This window comes from Haematobia irritans, chromosome 3, assembly GCF_050003625.1.
Source record: "Haematobia irritans isolate KBUSLIRL chromosome 3, ASM5000362v1, whole genome shotgun sequence".
NCBI classification, from domain to species: domain Eukaryota; kingdom Metazoa; phylum Arthropoda; class Insecta; order Diptera; family Muscidae; genus Haematobia; species Haematobia irritans.
The window spans coordinates 60,793,976-60,813,257 of NC_134399.1; the positions used below are offsets into that span (position 1 = coordinate 60,793,976).

Genomic DNA, 19,282 nt, shown 5'->3' on the forward strand with positions numbered 1-19,282 from the left:
GTAAGATTTGTCGAAATGAATGAAAAAATTTCAATAAAATCATTCCATATATGAATTCAAATTAGTTAAATTTTTTCATTCTGTAGTATAGTGGTATATAAATATAGGAAATTGTTAACTAATATATGGAATGCATTATTCCTAATTTCTACGAAAATCACATCGTTCAAACAAATAAAATGTCTTTGGCGCTATACGAAGTTCAACTTTCTTCACAATGAGTTCATTTTAACTTAAAGAAGGGGTCACTTTTTTTCTGGGTGTAGCATTCTCTTATTTCTGATATTAGTTCTCGAAAATTTAATTAAAATTATGGATAGTTTCAATTTTGGTTGAAAAATGTGCGCATATACATTTATTACACAATAAAGGGGAAAAAAGCGAAATTAGGTAACACTAGATCTGAGTAAGAATATTCGTAGGTATACCACGGACTGATGTCGATGGAGGTTGTTGCAAACATAAACATACACACACACATTACATATATAACAAAACCTCTTCTCTACGTCTGTTGCAAAACAAAAAAAACTTTCGGAGAGTAGTTACTTATACTCTGTGTATAGACTTTCAATACCAATCAGCGTTGCCGTTTTGGTCCGATCGGACCAAAATTGGTCCAAAAGATTTCTAATTTTTAAATTTAGTCCGATGGTCAGACCAAACAGAATTTGGTCCATTTTGGTCCATTTTCATAAATTTGGTTTCTATCACATATTAAATAGTAGATGGTGCACCGCAAAGAATATTGTCGGGAGGCCAAATATTTCACATGCTTAAAATACGAATACGAATTTTGCTTAGAATAGAAGACGTATTTCTCTGAAAAAAAGTTTTTCCTTGTCTAAAAGTCTCTAAACTTTTCAATGAAGTCTGGTTGTCCTTATAGCTAAGTGATTCGACATAAAAATGTGTATCCTAACATGAATGCAAATTTCGTTTTAATGAAGTCAAAATGGATTTAATATTTCTGAAAAAATCTTCAAAATTAATAAAATATTTCAACACATTGTTTTAAAGTCATTATACCCTAAACCACATAGTGGTTAGGGTATAATAAGTTTGATCTGTCAAAAAATGTGCCTACAAGAAATATTGATTTTAGACCCCATAAAATATATACCGATCGACTCAGAATCACCTCCTGAGTCGATCTAGCGCTTGGCGTCCGTCCGTCTGTCCATGTATTTGTTGTTCACAGGATTTCGGTCGCAATTATTAACCGATTTTGATGAAAGGACGAACGTTATTGACTTTGGAAGAAATCGGATCAAATTTAGATATAGCTCCCATATATATGTATTGCCCGATTTCGACAAATGGGGTCACGTTGCACTTTTTTTACTAACCGATCGTCGTCAAATTTAGCACAAAATAATCTTCTGTATCACCCTTTAAGTCTGAAAATTTCATCGAAATCGGTTCAGATTTAGATATAGGTCCCATATATATGTATCGCCCGATTTTGTCAAATTAGGTCATAAAACCCTTATTTATCAACCGATCTTACTCAAAGTTGGCGAAATGTAATCTTCTATAGCACTAACTATATGTGCAAAAAATCATCGAAATCGGTTCAGATTTACCTATAGCTCCCATATATGTACCGCCCGATTTTTCTAAATAAAATAAAACTCAATTGAACAAATAATACAATGTTTGTACTATAATTTATTCGAAGAGGAGCGGAGCGGAGCGTGGAGCGGAGCGTGGAGCGGAGCGATTTTTTTTTCTCGGAGCGGAGCGGTTTTTTTTTTCTCCGGAGCGGGAGCGGAGCGGAGCGAAAAAAATGGACCGCTCCGGATCCCTGGTTTGGATCACCAACTTGTGATCCGGAAGTTGTGAAAACTTGGATTATCTCCAAAGAATTTTACATGGAACGGAAGTACTTCATTTTCGGATCCTTTTGATTGTTTTATAAGTTGTGCCTTGGAAGTTCATTTAAATTAAGAAACAAAAAAACTAAAAACCAATTTTTTCACCAATTTCTCTTTTTTACCAATATTTTTATTTCACTTTTATATTTTAGTTATATAATTTTTACAACTTGAAAACCTTTTTCGCTCCGACCGAGGGTTCAACATGGGTTTGATGGCAACATAACATAATGGCTTGTGATATGACTGTAATATGACACCTAGGCATAACATTCTAACTACTTAGTATCAGAGATGGTCTGTCGTAAACTGTAAGGTATTTGACATACATTTACGACGTAATTTTCCACACGTCAAAAACGTCGTAAACCTTCGTAAAATACTTAGTTTTTGACAATATACGAATTTCTATTGAATACTTTTTTAGAACCGTTTATTTCGTACTTTTTTTTTAATTTTTGTATTTATGAATGACTTTTCTTTATAAAAAAGAAAATGCTAACCTTCGTAAAATACTTAGTATTTGGCAAAAATATATTTTTTTGTACGTTTATTAGAACCATTTATGTCTTACTTGATTTGGGAATGATTATTAATAAAATTAAATCTGCGTGGTTGGTATTTTGCATGCCCACACGTTGTACCTAACTCCGATTTGTGCCACAACAATGAAAACGAGTTGCATTCAAATGTATATGCCAGCGAATCGTACAAATTTCGTTTGAATAAAAATTTCAAAATATTATTATAAAAAAAATCTAAAATACTTCAATATGACGTTTTCATGGCTTAGGATACTAAAAATAGTTTTTGAAATCAAATCTAAGTCCTGTAGGCCTTTTTGACATTTACTACGTTTTTTTACCTTTTATACAGGTATATGACGTTTTCGACGTTTACAACTTTTTGACAGTAGGAAACCCAAAAAATTCTACTTGGACCATCTTTGCTTAGTATGAACAAAAACACACGTTCAAATCACACCAGCGCACAGTGGTCGGTGCTATATGGACTTAGCGGCCAAAAATACTTCCAGTAGAGCTATCATCTTGAAACTTCGGTCACGGCTTTATAATAATGTCAGGACTATTTAATGATAAAATGGGATTGATTGATGACGTTTTGGTATAGCCCCCCATATAGACCGATCTCCCGATTTTCCTTCTTGGGCTTCTAGCAACTGTATTTTCTATCCGATTTGGCTGAAAATTGAAATCTAACGGTATATTAGTACCAAAAATAGGTGTGCTAAAAATGGTGTATATCGGTCCATGTTTTGGTATAGCCCCCATATAGACCGATCTCCAAAGTTTACTTCTTGAGCTTAAGGGAACCATAGTTTCTATCCGATTTCCCTGAAATTGGAAATCTAGAGGTATTTTAGGACCGCAAATAGGAGTGCCAAAAATGGTGTCCATGTATTTATATAGCCCCCATATAGACCGATATCCCGATTTTACTTCTTGGGCTTCTAGAAACCGTATTTTCTATCCGATTTGCCTTAAACTTGAAATACAGAGGTATTTTAGGGCCACAAATAGGTGTGAAGAAAATTATGGTTATAGGTTCATGTGTTGGTATAGCCCCTATATATACCGATCTTCCGATTTTATTTTTTAGACTTCTAGAAAACGTAGTTTCTATCCGATTTTTCTGAAATTTGAAATCTAGAATTATTTTAAGATCACAAGTAGATGTAAAGGAAATGATGTGAATCAGTCCATGTGTTGATATAGCCAGTGGTATAGGGCAGTAGTTTTTATCCAATTTTCATGAAGTTGTAAAACAAGATTGTTTTGAAAATTCGCCATATTTTCATCGATATATTTTGAACCACTTAACTTATCACAGATCTTATTATAATCAGAAAAAAACTAAAAATAACGGGATATCTCAAAAACGGTTTCATAAAAATTTTTTTAACATTCATTTTCAAATTCAGCAGATCAAAATACATAAATAAGTCATCAAATGTACATTTTCAGTGTAAGCTAGTGTTAACAAACACCACATAAAAATTCATATTTGGATATAAAGAAACAAGACCACTTCGGTATTAGGGAGATAACACAAAGGGGGGCGAAATAAAGCAGCTGATTTTTATCAATTTGGAATCTTGAAATATTAACTAATAAACCACAAAAAATCCCATTGGAGACTTCAGGGGGGGAACACAACCAAAACTCTACATAAAATTTACATGTAAAAACGAACGAACACGAAACAATGAGACTGACAAAAATTGATTTTATAACAAATTTAAAGCAATTTTTACACACTTTTTTATTTTAAAATATAGCTATCATTTAATTCAATATTCATTTCGATTTATTTCGATATAATTTTTTTTCTTTTATTTATATTTATTTAAAAGTGCACTTAATTTTATAATTTTTCACCCTTCAAAAACCAACTGCTTACTCTCTCTTTTGAAGCCGTTCTTAAAGAGTACAGATGGAATAAAACAAAAATAAATAAAACAAATACAAATTGTAAAACCTTGTTTGCATGAGGAACAGTGATGCCACACTTTTTGACAAATTTCTAACTTTGATTCTTTATTTTTGGCCAAAGGCATCGACCACTGTGCAGCGCATTATGGGGCAAACGACCGGATTCTGCGGCGAAAAGTCAGTTTTTCGGTAGTTTGAATTGGAAAAACTGATAACGTCATTCTGTTTCAGACATCCCAGTAGCTCGAAATACAAAATATTGGAAACATATGGCAACTCAGTGATTTTAAAACAAGCTGGCAAAGTTGGCTGTTTTTAGATAGTTTACATTTTGAATCGCTAGTCAAAAAAACACATTGTAAAAAATTGGCCGTAAAATGGAAAATAGTACTACAGTTTTGTGCAAAAAGAAAGTTTGTGATAAAAGAAATATGTTACCACTTTAAGTTTTTGTTTTATAATTTTCAATGCAATGTTTGTGTTTCGTGGAATAGTACTTTCTGTATTCACGTGTATTCACCGACATTTTGGTATGGGAAGAAAGGTTATTGTGTGTACTTTCATGTGATTTTAAAGTCATACAAAGTAAGCTTTAATGGCATCAATAATTAAGAAAACATGTAATATTTTCGCTCGAGCCAAACAAAAAGGGAAGAAACACAAAAAGCAGATGCCTCCCATTGGCTGTTTGCGGAAAATGCTTCACGTTAATTCTGCTCCCTGTGCAAAATTTCACGTAAATCGCAGTAAAACTTTGGTCTCTGTGGTCACATTTGTGTAAATCCGACGAAGCATATATACCCAGCAAAAAATGGAGCACTATTTCAGCAGGATTGTAAGGGAGAGAGGCAGTACGAACTGCTTACAATACAACCGAATCAGCGCTGATTTTTGTGGGCGATGTCCCGATTTATAGCAGCTTCAACATAGCGCTGATATAATTGCTCATTTCAATAACAATATTGCTCAGAAGTGAGCAATATTGTTATTGGTATGAAGGAAAACAGCACTACCTTTCGCGCATCTATACTGCATGAATTGGTTGCAATAACGTAAACGAATGATCATAAACTAGTTTGATTACTCGTTTACGTTATTGCCGCCGATACATGCAGTGTGGATGCACTGCCTACTTCATTGTATACCAAAAAGCGCAACAAAACTTTACTGCTGAAATATTTTTTGCTGAGTATGGGAGCTATATCTAAATCTGATAACCGTTGTGCAAAATTTTAAGAAAATCGGGGTGAAACTATGCCTTCTTGGGCCTTATATGTACGTATCGGGCGTGAGATATATATGGGAGCTATATCTAACCGATTTCCTCCAAAATCAATAGGGGTCTAACCTGACCACATATGTGTGCAAAATTGGTCAATTGGTCTAAAATTGAATTGAAAAAAAATAGACATTTAATACAAAACATGCAATATTAACGGTTTCTGTGTAGTTTTTACCTCAAAATCCGGTCGTTGCCTCCATAGTGCAACGGCAAATTTTTTATGAAATATTTTCTCGAAATATAATTTGACATATATTGCAAATTTTTTCGAATAATTTTGAATAATACATAAACATTTTTTTAATCGAAATTTAGTAATAGAAGTTTGAACTTTTCGGGAAGTTATAAAAAACTGTAACAAACGAAGAAAGTTTGCAGTGGCCATTTTTCAATCGTACTATTTTTGTTGTGTACATTTTTTAAATAAATATTGTACAAATTTGGAAACTATACTAAAATAAAAATCTTATAGTCGTGATGGATTACCTAAACATCGAATGGGGCCATTCTCTTTGAGCCTACCTCTAAGTTTGTAGTAGCGAACCTTTATTTTCCACAAATTTAAAATTGTGGAAAAGAAAGACTTGATTGTTGGTATATGGCATATTTCAACTTTAAATTGCAAACCCAAACCACCCCCAGTTTAATGTTATATTTAAGGTATGGCATTTTTATGGCATAATAGATTGTATTCATTTAGTTTCTTCAATAATTGAATTTATTGTTGTTGATATTTGATAGCAAATCACATGAACTACTTAAATAAATTCTAATAGTACTCAAAGGATAGACATTAATGACTTATTTGAAATTTTGATATACATATAAATTTATAAGAAAAAAAGCAATGAATGAAACAGCAATAAGAAAAAAATTTGGAAAAAAAACAACAAACGTAGTATTCATTGCAATAATTTACGTTCTTGCGAAATAAATCGTAATGATGATAATGATCAACATATGTATATATTATAAGCGATGAGTATGTCCATCCCATGATAAAAGCAGCAGTTATACAGCCATAATAAATTTTACGATAAGATATATACTATATTTAAGAACTTCATTTCCGAATAACTGAATAATCGGAATCAATTGCATTTTTCAATTAATCATGTGAGCAAACAAACAAAACAAAACCCCCAAAGAATTGCAACGTGATCAGCTTCACATTTAAATAATAAAGTAAACAAATGTCATAAATACATACATTTCTTCTAAATAAATAAATGCTAGGCCTATTATGTTAGGTTCATTTATGTATATTTACATAAAGGTAAATTCTACTAAACCAGCATTAATTTGTTTTTTTTTTGGTTCTTCAGATGTGATGCTATCTCAATAATTTGGATTTTATTTAAAAAAATAGGAAAACATATATAAAAATAAATTGTTTCTTAACTTTTTCGACATTTATCTCTACGTAAAGATACTTTGAAAAATACCAGCCAATATTTTATCACTGTCTGTTGAGAAATGGATCGATATACTTTTCGAATATTGTTTGGAAATTTCTATTATTTTATTAGTCCTTGCTTTGTTTTATGCACAGTAAAATTCAGAAAATTTTAATTTATTGCGAAAACTGCGAAAAACAAAGGATTTTTATATATCACCCCAAAAGAACTTCTTGTGAAATGAAAATTAAATCCATCTCTAGAAGCCCATTTTTGGATGTACTTTAGGAAGAAATTCCAAATTTTTTTGCTGGGTCCTAAATTAAAATCTGAAATTGTTACAATCACTGCTATTTTGATCTTTGAATCAATACCAACATTATTAAAATATCGACAAAATTTTCTATAACATATGTCCAAACATATTTTACAAGAAGCACATATATTATAGGATAGGATATTGCTTACACCGGAATATGTGAAAAACATAATAATGCCATTTTCAAATCATATGAAGAAGGGTCAATTTGACAAAGACCACACCATTTTCTCTCTGTCATGTTTATCTAATAAATTTTATATAATATGCATATTTTGCGTTTAGTCGTGTTGCTGCGTTTTGTTGGTGAAATTCCCAATGATACGAAATGTAAGCAACAAAATAAAATGCTATGTTTTGTTGCTCATTTAATTATATTCCTAAATAAAGACCAATAAAGGCGTTAAGGTGCACTATTGCCATTAATTTAGACCTAAGCGAGGAATAATCACACTGAAAAAAATATTGTCGTAAGGTCAAAGATTTCATGTCTTTAAAATACGAATACAAATTTTGCTTAGCATAGAAGACGCATTTCTCTAAAATAAAGTTATTTTCCTTCTCCAAAAGTCATTAAGCTTTTCAATGAAGTCATATTGTCCTTATAATTAAGTGATTTGACTTAAAAATGGGTATCTTAACATGAAAGAAAAAATTTATAGGCTAAGGTCAACTTGACTTTAATAATTCAGAAAAATTCTTTAAATTTAATGAAATTTGAAAATTTAATGAAATTGTCTTTTTGCATCTTGACTACAAAGCAAAAAATCGTTCAAATATAGGATATGTTTTTCAAAACTTTATTTTAAAGAAGTTTTTTACTTCAAACATAGCATAATTTCTACTGGAAGTCGAGTCTTAATTTGGAAAATAAAGTTGCCGTTAACTCGTTTTTAAAGGACTTTGATAGCATATGAAGAAAAAAAGCTGAGAAAGCGAAAAATTTAAATTTACTTCCTAGAAGCAAGTACACAAAACCTAAATTTAAAAGAGAATTGTGTCTTAAAAGTATCCTTACTTGTATTCTCCGCTTCTTTGGCTCGGAATCAATACCAATTTTTTTAAAGTAAAGACAAAATCTTTGGAACCGAGTATGCTTTTTTTCAGTGCACTGTCACCTTCCTGATAGCCTTCTTATACTTTACACGCATAGAAGAAGCATGGTTGTCGTTATTATATTCATAGAGTAAAATACATAAGAGTAATTTTACGAAGAGCACTTAAACATTTCAAAGAAGCGATATTTTCTTTATTTATTCGCATAAAAGAGTTTTTTTCCACTTAAAGTGGAGAAAAGTATTTTGTCTAATTAAAAATGTGGTAATATGGTAGGTTAGGTTAGGTGTTGTGGCATCCCACTATTTCTAGCTCACTTGTACTATTCAGTCTATTGTAATACTACAGCAGAGTTGCAAGTTATTTTTGAACCTTACCCCCAAATTGGTCTAAATTTTTTGTAAAAAACCCCCAATTTTTTTTTTTGCAAATAAGTACAAAATGGCTTTCCAAATTTTGTGAAAAAATCCTGAAACGATACATTTTAAAAATTCATCCAGCAAAAAAACATAATAATACAATATGTATATCAATTTAAAAGGCAGGCAATACAAAATAAATCAAGGTATAAATGTTTTAATCAAATTACTTCAAAATAAATCGGTTTATAAAGTGGAAAAAAAAATAAAATTCATTTATTATTTGCCAAAAGTGTCAAAAATGTCTAAATCTTCTGCAGTTGCAGTTACAATTTGTTGGAAGTGAATAGTTTAATCGTTTCATTTGTAGGTGTAAATTATAACATCCATAATTTAAGGAATACTCAACTCTTAAAATACTTCCAGCGGTTTAAGTTAACATACGATTTCTTAATTTGTTTTTAACTATGTCGAACTTTGAAAATGCCCTGCCAACAGAAGCATTTTATAAACGTAGCGAAAGTAATGCTAATGCATACTTGCTTATATTTAGGAATTTGATTTGACCTCCAACCCCATTTTGTCTTCAAATTCATGACAGAATTGCTCCGAATTTTGCTGAGAATTGCTCAATTTTACCAGGTTTAAAATATTTTTTACCCCTAAAAATACCAATGTAGAGCACATTATGTGCTCTCTTCAATATAGGACGAGAAACCGGTCATAATTCTTTTAAATCTGCAAATTAATTTAATTGGTAAAATAAACATGAATCGCTCTTACTTTTTTACACATGGATTTTAAACAAAGATGTAAATCAACATGTAATTTTAAAGTCAAATTTTAATAAATTGAAAATTTAGTTTCTACGTGTGAATATTATTAACAAGTATCAGGTGTGGGCAATGCTAATTGAAGAAGTACATAAACATTATGACAGAACAATTTTCAAATGACCTCCAACTATAAGAAGTACGTGATTTGTCAATAATGTTAATTGAAGATATTACGTTCTTTCTCATAATAGTCAATACTCTCATTTACTTAAGCTAATGTGTTTGCTATTGGTCTAATTGTCATAATGCATTCGCCATACGAGAAAAACGTAAAGACAACTATTATACTAGCACTCAATCTGCAGAGACTTTAGTGTGATTATGAGCACCAATTGTATGAAGAAGTTGACAATATCAAGAATTTACTACATAATTGTATAGGTTTTGAATTTCCACATAAAGGATTGTATGTTGTCTTGCAAACTCACATGGTAAAACACTTGAGTAAAGTAAGGCGTCTATATTATTCCCTAATCACTCCTGTTGAAATACCAAACCTATGCCCTTTGGGGGAATTATTAAAAAAAGTTTTGGATATATACGTGTGGCTGATGCTTCACACTTCTATATTTTCCGTACATAATTGGTACATATAAATTTGATCCGCGATGTTGCAATGTATTTCCTTGCAATCGATTCAAACCTGCAAAATATCATCCAAATCGGTACAGATTTAGATATAGCTACCATATATATGTATCATCAGATTTGCCTAAATTTGGCCATAAAATCATAAAAAAAAACGATCTTATTCACATTTAGATATAGGCTTAAATATGTATATTACTCGATTTTCACAAATTCGGCTACTTAACCCACACTAATTTAACGGATTTCTCTTTTTTATACCCTGCGCCACACTGTGGAACAGGGTATTATAAGTTAGTGCATATGTTTGCAACACCCAGAAGGAGACGAGATAGGCACATGGTGTCTTTGGCAATATTGTTCAGGGTCGGTCCCTGAGTCGATCTAGCCATGTCTAGGTTGCAATTTAAGTCCAATCGACTTAAAATTTGGCACAAGTATGTATTTTGGGTCAGAATAGAACCCTATTGATTTTGGTTTTAGATATAGCTCCCATATATATCTTTCGCCCGATATCTACTAATAGGGCCCCAGAAGCCAGAATTTCAGCCTGATTTACTTTAAATTTTGCACAAGAAGTGCAATTGAAAGTGTCGTAAAGTGTGCCGAATTTGGTTGAAATCGGTTCAGATTTAGATATAGCTTCCATATATATCTTTCGCCCGATATGCACTTATAAGGCCCCAGAAGCCAGAGTTTTGCCCTAATTTGCTTTAAATTTTGCACAGGGAGTAGAATTAATATTTTAGCTATGCATGCCAAATTTGGATGAAATCGGTTCAGATTTAGATATAACTCCCATATATATCTTTCGGCGATATGCATTTATATAGCCCCAGAAGCCAGAGTTTTTCCCTAATTTACTTTAAATTTTGCACAGGGAGTAGAAATAACATTGTTACTATGCGTACAAAATTTGGTTAAAATCGGTTCAGATTTAGATATAGCTCCCATATATATGTATCGATTAATTTTCCCAAATTTGGCAATAATACTCCTATTTATTAACCAATGTTGTTCGAATTTGAAATGTACATGTATTAGCCGATCGTATTTAGACTTACATGTAACTCTAGCTCCTAAAATCAGACATTTCTGTTCAGATTGTGATTAAACTCCCATTCCCCATTCCTAAATATGGAAATGCGGTTTTCCCCAAACCTGTACCATTGATACCCCACAAACAATATTTACTAATTCAGTAGGGGTGGTTTAGGGTATGATATAAACGGCCCCGCCCGACTTTTTCCTTTCTCACTTGTTTTTTTACTAACATTGTGTTCCACCCCGGGGATTAGATTGAAATTTTAAGCCTACAGTTTTTTTGGAAGTCTAACAAATTTTGTCCAGGTCGAGTCAGATTTAAATGCATGTATAGGGGAACAGAAATCTTTATATATAGCACCCAACACATTTGACGGATTTGATATGGCGAAAATGTGGTTCTACAAAGTGGTGCAGGGTATAATATAGTCGGCACCGCCCGACTTTAGACTTTCCTTACTTGTTTTAATAATGGACTCAATTTTAGTGGTATACTAGTTCTGTAAGTGTACAATCAATTCCATTTATTGAATCGATACATGTATCTCAAATTGATCCGATTTTTTCCAAATTCAAAAAGTTCCATAAAAACACACTGTTTGAGGTGTGAGCGTGACACGAAATTCTAGTGACACACCTGAATCACGTACAAATATATTTATGAAGACGATTATATTTTGATCGAGTCTTGCCAAATGATGGATGGAAAAGATCCAAGCAATTGATTGCAAATAATTTTATATTTCTAAATTAGTTAATTAAAAAAAAGTAAACGTGAAAACAAGCTGGTTTTCAGCTTGAAAACTGAACATAGTACTCAGCTTTACTCGTGTGTGTAACGATCCACCTTCACGGGCCCTGCTTCCTCCGAGATTGGCTACCTCCTTGCCGCCGGCCGTGCTCAGTCTTGGGCGGTTCTTACTCTTTGGAAGCAGACACAAAATCATTATCATATAAGTAAAATAAGGAAGCTCTTTTGGTAGGACACAGATGAGCAAAGTAGGGATATTAGAGCAAAATAGAAACTAAAAATTTTGAAATATGTTTATTTAAAAGTGCAGCATTAGATGTCGACCTGCCGCCTATTCTTAAACCTCCCACCCATACATATCAACATTTGTATGTTGACCCGGATTGCCATCCTCTACAATGAGTTTTTCACCTTTCGTAAAGAAAACTTAAACTTAGAAATTCATTTCAATAGATTGTATTTACATACACAGAAACAAATTTCACGGAAATTTTTCCAATTAAAATTTTAATTGAGTTTTAAAAAATATTCAATTAAAAATTTAATTGATTCAACAAATTGTTTAATTGAAACTAAAAATTTTAATTGGAATAATTAATTTTTTAATTGACCTTCAATTAATTTTTTAATTTATACTATCATTTCTGTGATTGAAGACATTTCAATTAAAAAATTAATTGGATCAATTAATTTCGTGATTGAACCAGAAAAAAAAATTTTTGTGTGTACATAAATATAGGGTAACAAATTTTTAAAGAAAACTTGACTAAATAAAATTTATTAACAAAAAGTTACTAAACATACTAACAATAACGTAGGAGAAATGTTTAAAATTTGACAAAAAGATAAAATTGATGTTAGATAAAAAAAATTGATCGAATTTAGTTAAGATCTGGCTAACATTTTATAGGTGTAATGTAGTAAAATTGTTAAATATTAAAGTGTAATTTTGAGAATATACAAAAATGAAATAAATAAATTTTGACTCACCAAATTAATCCTTAGTTGTCTCCAGGCCTGATGACTTCGGATCTGTTGTTCTTAAATGGTATAAAATGTATATTATAGATATTTCAAAATTGCATAGCTCACGAGAAAGTTTTTATAAAAATTTTGTCTGATTAGTGGATAAGTGAATTCTAATTTAAGGTATACACAGACATTTATAAATTAAAATAATTCTTAAATGAAAGTTGATTTAAATGACTTTAAAACATTAAAAAAATTGTTAACTATATAGATAAAGAAAAGTTGTTATGTAGTTAGCGGAAAGGATTCGGAAATTAAAAAAAAAAAAAATTATTGTTATGGATAAAGCCAAAATTTTGTAGGATTTCTCGCATGGAGACAAACGTCTTCGTCTTATTTATATGCACATCAATGAAATTATTTTTATACCCACCACCATAGAATGGTGACGGGGTATAATAAGTTTGTCATTCCGTTTGTAACGCATCGAAATATCGATTTCCGACTATATAAAGTATATATATTCTTGATCAGGGAGAAATTCTAAGACGATATAAGCATGTCCGTCTGTCTGTCTGGCTGTCTGTTGTAATCACGCTACAGCATTCAATAATGGAGCTATCGTCCTGAAATTTGGCACAGAATCGTCTTTTGTCTGCGCGCAGGTCAAGTTCGAAGATGGGCTATATCGGGCCATGTTTTGGTATAGCCCCCATATAAACCGACCTCCCGATTTGGGGTCTTTCGCTTATAGAAACCGTAGTTTTCATCCAATTTGAGCGAAATTGAAAATCTAGAGATATTTTGGGACCTTGAAGAGGTGTGCCAAAAATGGTGAGTGTCGGTCCATGTTTTGGTATAGCCCCCATATAAACCGACCTCCCGATTTGGGGTGTTTCGCTTATAGAAACCGTAGTTTTCATCCAATTTGCGCGAAATTGAAAATCTAGAGGTATTTTGGGACCTTGAAGAGGTGTGCCAAAAATGGTGAGTGTCGGTCCATGGTTTGGTATAGCCCCCATATAAACCGACCTCCCGATTTGGGGTCTTTCGCTTATAGAAACCGTAGTTTTCATCCAATTTGCGCGAAATTGAAAATCTAGAGATATTTTGGGACCTTGAAGAGGTGTGCCAAAAATGGTGAGTGTCGGTCCATGTTTTGGTATAGCCCCCATATAAACCGACCTCCCGATTTGGGGCCTTTCGCTTATAGAAACCGTAGTTTTCATCCAATTTGCGCGAAATTGAAAATCTAGAGGTATTTTGGAACCTTGAAGAGGTGTGCCAAAAATGGTGAGTGTCAGTGCATGTTTTGGTATAGCCCCCATATAGACCGATCTCCCGACTTTACTTCTTGGGCTTATAGAATCCGTAGTTTTTATCCAATTTGCCTCAATTTCAAATTCTAGAGGTATTTTAGAACCATAAAGAGGTGTGCCAAAAATGGTGAGTAGCGGTCCATCTTTTGGTATAGTCCCCATATAAACCGATCTCCCGATTTTTCTTTTTGGGCTTATAGAATTCGTAGTTTTTATCCAATTTGCCTGAAATTTAGAACTAAATCCAGAATCTGATATAGTCCTCATAGGTGAAATCTTTAAATTTATCATCGGGAAGTGTCCTCAAGTCCTCAAGCCCTCCTGAAATTTCAAAGGAAACCCTAATAATTGGTTCATGGTGGTGGGTATTTAAGATTCGGCCCGGCCGAACTTACTGCTGTATATACTTGTTCCTATTTCTCTTATGCAATTAATGAAATAAAACTCTCTATATGACAACGTATCCTTGGTTATTAAGTGCTCTTGCAATGTAAAATATCTTGATTTTCAAAAATATGGGGTTTTCACCAATCTCACCCCAATAGCCGGGAATCAAAAAGCTGTTTCACATAAAATTATCCTTTGCAGCGTTCTAGAGAAGTTATCTCCCCACACTGATTTTGAAAATCCAAAATTTTTAGTTGTCCGTTATATTCTTGAATCCTGGCAATATATCGAAAGAACCCATCAGCTTCCTCTGCCTTAACGGTCAGCAGGGCAAAAATTGGCAAACCCAAATGGTGTTTTCTCGTCCAGAATATTAGAACTAATTCAAAACGGCAGAAAATTATATTATCGATGGTTTCACAGAACATGTTCCTCAATAATTGTTTGTATAATTAATCACTCGCGGTCACCAAGCTCTCTATTATTTATAAAATTTTTACTTTTGTTACAGAGTCTATTATCACACAAAAGTGACCGAACTATTCAAGTTTCAAATATGTTTCTTTCTTTTAATTTCTGTCCTCACAACAAAATCAACAAAATTCTCCAAACCAAAATCCAAGGCTTACTATGGTTAAAACAAAATTTTCGAGGCAAGTACAGGAGAATCAAATATATTAAAGAAAGTCTTTTAAATTAGTCGTTGACATAATGAAATAAAATTGATTTAAAGAAAACCATGGCCTGCCTAGTTTTCTAAAATTATTTGGTATGTATTAAAGGCAAGTATGATAATGAAATTTTAGAAAATGGTTTAAAGAAAAATCATGGCCTCCTTAATTTGTCCAAAAGCATATATTGAACGTAAATCTTATAATGAGGCAACTTAGTAATCGCTAACTGAAATTTCGAATTATTGATTTGGGAATCACTAAAGTAGCAGTGTTACATGTGTTAACTGAATTTTGTTACCTTTGCTCACTCCCGATTGAAAAATGTGAGTCTCGTGAATCGTGCGTGAGTCTTTAAAAGTAGTTCGGGCGTGAGTACTGGTTTTCATTCCGTGAATGTGCGTGAGTGTGATTGGCTACCACACGTATCGTGCGTGAGCATGCGTGAATAAAACATTTTTGCTTCGTGAATGTGCGTGAGTGAAATTTCACTCCCGCGCACATCTCTGCACCCTGTACCAAATTTCATTAAAATCGGTTAATATTTGCGACTGGAATCCTGAGAACAATAAATACATGGACAGACGGACGGACATCAAGGGCTAAATCTTCTCAGGTGGTGATTCTAGTCGATCGGTATTTTTATTTTATGGGGTCAAACTCAATATTCCTTGCAAATCAAAGTTGTTATACACCGACCACTATATGGTTTAGGGCAGGGCTTCTTAAACTTTTTTGTTACGTGACCCATTTTCGTAATACGCAATTTTTAGTGACCCCCAACAAAGTATAATTTAATTTTGAAAATGCAGGTTCTAATGATTTTATATAGAATGTATTTAAAATAATAAGAATGTATACAGAATAACATATTTACTATAAATTTCTTATTACAAAAAATTAAAATTAATATCAAAATTCAGAAACCAAACGAAAAATGCGTATGAATGTCCATGTAAAAATTAAAATTAATTCAAAATTCAGAAGCAAAAACAAAAAAAGTATATAATTAATGAGATGGGTGTGCTTGCATTAATTTACATAGTAGATCCAATCTCGGGTTTATTTCAGATAGCGCATGTATCAGGGCTGTTTCAACATCAGTAAGGTAAGAACGATTTTTTGATTTAGCGTTGAAAACGCTGATTCGCACAAGTATGTGGTAGCAAATGGCAGTAGCATTTTGATCGCTAAGTCGGAGAGTATTGGAAATTCGCCTTTAACCTTGATCCAAAAAGTATTTAAGTTTGTTTGAGCAAATTCTAGCTTTAAATTTGTATCGCTCGAAAGTTCCTCGAATTCTTCTTGAGCTTTTAATGGAATATGTGTGATGTTTTGAATTGATTCATTGAGTGGTTTTTGCACCCAATCAAAATCTGGCTGAAAATATTTCTTGAATTGTTCTTCCAAAGATTCCAAATGATCAATTATAGTCGTCTTGATAAAATTGCAATCCAAATCATTTTCAGTAACAAAATCATTCGTGTATGAAAACATTTCAAATCTGTAATTTGTGATTGAACTTTTCCATAAATTTATTTTTTCCACAAATGCTTGGATTTTATTGCCCAAATTAAAAATATTTGTATATGTTACGTCCCCTGAAGAGACAAATTTAGTTCGTTCAGTTTCTCGAATATATGTGTCAAATAATAAAGTTGATGATTCTAACTGCATCTTGTAAAACCGATAGATACCTTCCTTGATACCTTCTTGGCCACCAATGCTTCGCAATGAATCATGCAATGTCTAAAAGTAATAAAATCCTGTTTCTTGCGACCCCTCATAATTTTTTCACGACCCCTAGTTTAAGAAACGTTGGTTTAGGGTATAAAAAGAAAAATTGCCCACAGATATAGTATTCGACTCGTGAACTCGGTTATTTTTTAAGATCGAACTTTGTAAAACTTTTGGTATAATAAATAGAAAAGAATTTTTAACCTTGAGATCTTTTCTATTTGATACAAAAAAAAAAGATCGAATAAAATCAAATTATGTGTCTTAGTTTCTGTTATTTATTAAATTGTTTAAAAAACAGCAATATTTGTTGTTATCCCCAATGGCCTTGATCCAAACTAAACAAAAAATTATATTTATGTTTTTATAGTCATATTTGTTGATTTCTCAAGTGCGCATGAATTTAATGTTCATGCAATCGATCTCCAAAATGTACTCTCACCCGTTGAAATATGCGAATTAAGTTTAAGCCCTGTAACAAATGTATTTATATTGGCCTACTTAGACTATTCAGTCCATTACGATATCAATTTAACTAAAGTATATATCACATATACACTGAAAAGAATATTGTCATGAGGTAAGATTTCATGTTTTTAAAATACGAATGCTAAGTTTGGCTAGCATATAACATACGAGTAATACGCATTTCTCTGATATAAATGATATAAAATAGTCCAAAAGTCGATCAACTTTTCAATGAAGTCGCTTTGTCCTTATAGTTAAGTGATTTGACCCAAATAAATTTGCACATGAAGACGAATTTTGTTAGACTAAGGTCAACTTGGCTTTAATAATTCTGAAAACAAATCTTCAAAATTAATTAAATCTTTTACATCTAAATTTGTTTATAATTTGTATCTTGACTACAAAGCGTTCAATAATAGGAGATGTTATTCTATATTTTATTTTAAAAACGCATTTTACTTGAAGCATAATTTCGACTCAGTCGAGTCTGCATTTGGAAATTTTAGTTGTCATTAAAAAGTTTTTAAAGATCTTTGATGGGACATGAAGAAAAAAGCTGTAATAAATTAAATTTTGTTTCCCAGAACCAAGAACGCAGAACTCAAAAAGCAAATGGTTTCTTAAAGTTATCCTTACTTCAATTATCCGCTTCTTTGGTTCGGAATCAATACCAAAATAATTACACTGAAAAAACAGTGAACCCACTAGGAAGAAAATTTTTGCTGATATCACAAAAATAAGTAAATATTTTTCGACAAATTTAACAAAATTTATTAGACATAATTAAGTTTTTTCACTTCTTAAAGAAAATTTTGTAATTTGAAGGAAAAAATTGGAGTTTAAAATTGCAAGAATGTCTTTAGTGACATACGAAGTTCATGATGAACGCATTTCTAGTAAAATTTAAAAATTTAAAGAAATAATGAACTATGTTGTATATCTTTAATTTATGTATAATTTTTCTCCGTTTTTTAGTTAATGTAACTAACGTACGCAAAAAATTATTATAGTAAAGGAAACTTTCTCTAAACATAATAATTCCATGAACTAAAATAATGTTAAACTGGCTTTAGTGAAATAGAGAGTTCACTTTTTTTGAGTACGTTAGTTAAATTAACTAAACCCAAGGAAAAAAATATACTCAAATAAAGCATAGAGATTAACTAAATTCGTATCTTCCACAAAATAGTTCAGAATTTCTTTAAATTTGTAAATTTTACCAAAAATGCGTCCATCATGAACTTCGTATGTCACTAAAGACATTCTTGCAATTTTGAACTCCAAGTTTTTCCTTCAAACTACAAAATTTGCTTTAACTATTGAAAAAAACTTAGTTATGTCTAATAAATTTTCTTGAATTTGTCGAAAAATATTTACTTATTTTTATGGCATCGGCGTGATGCCAACGTTTGTAATACTCTTTAGTTAAAATTTTCTACAAATATTCAAAATTTTCTAAAATTAACCGAAAATTTTCTTCCTGGTGGTTCAATGTTTTTTCAGTATAAAGTTCGCTTTCGCCTCATATAAAATGCAATGCATGAATCTGATTAAGACCTTTTTTCAATATTTGAAGTATTAAATTTGTAGTATGTAAATTTTGCAATGTGAAGGAAATATTGGTTACTTCAGAAAAATGTAAACGATTTAACTTTATTTTAGTTCATAAAAATTAGTTGATTTAATATTTGCCAAATGAGAGAAAAGTTTCCTTATTTTAATTATTTCTAGCTTTATTGACGTGAACTAAGAATGAAAAAAAGTTGTAT

General features: G+C 31.8%; 1 protein-coding gene across 1 annotated transcript in view; it reads left to right on the top strand.

Annotated features, from left to right (window-relative positions):
- Prp16 (ATP-dependent RNA helicase l(1)G0007) overlaps positions 1-19,282 on the top strand; it is a 110,827-nt gene that overhangs the window by 75,910 nt on the left and 15,635 nt on the right. The window lies entirely within an intron of this gene.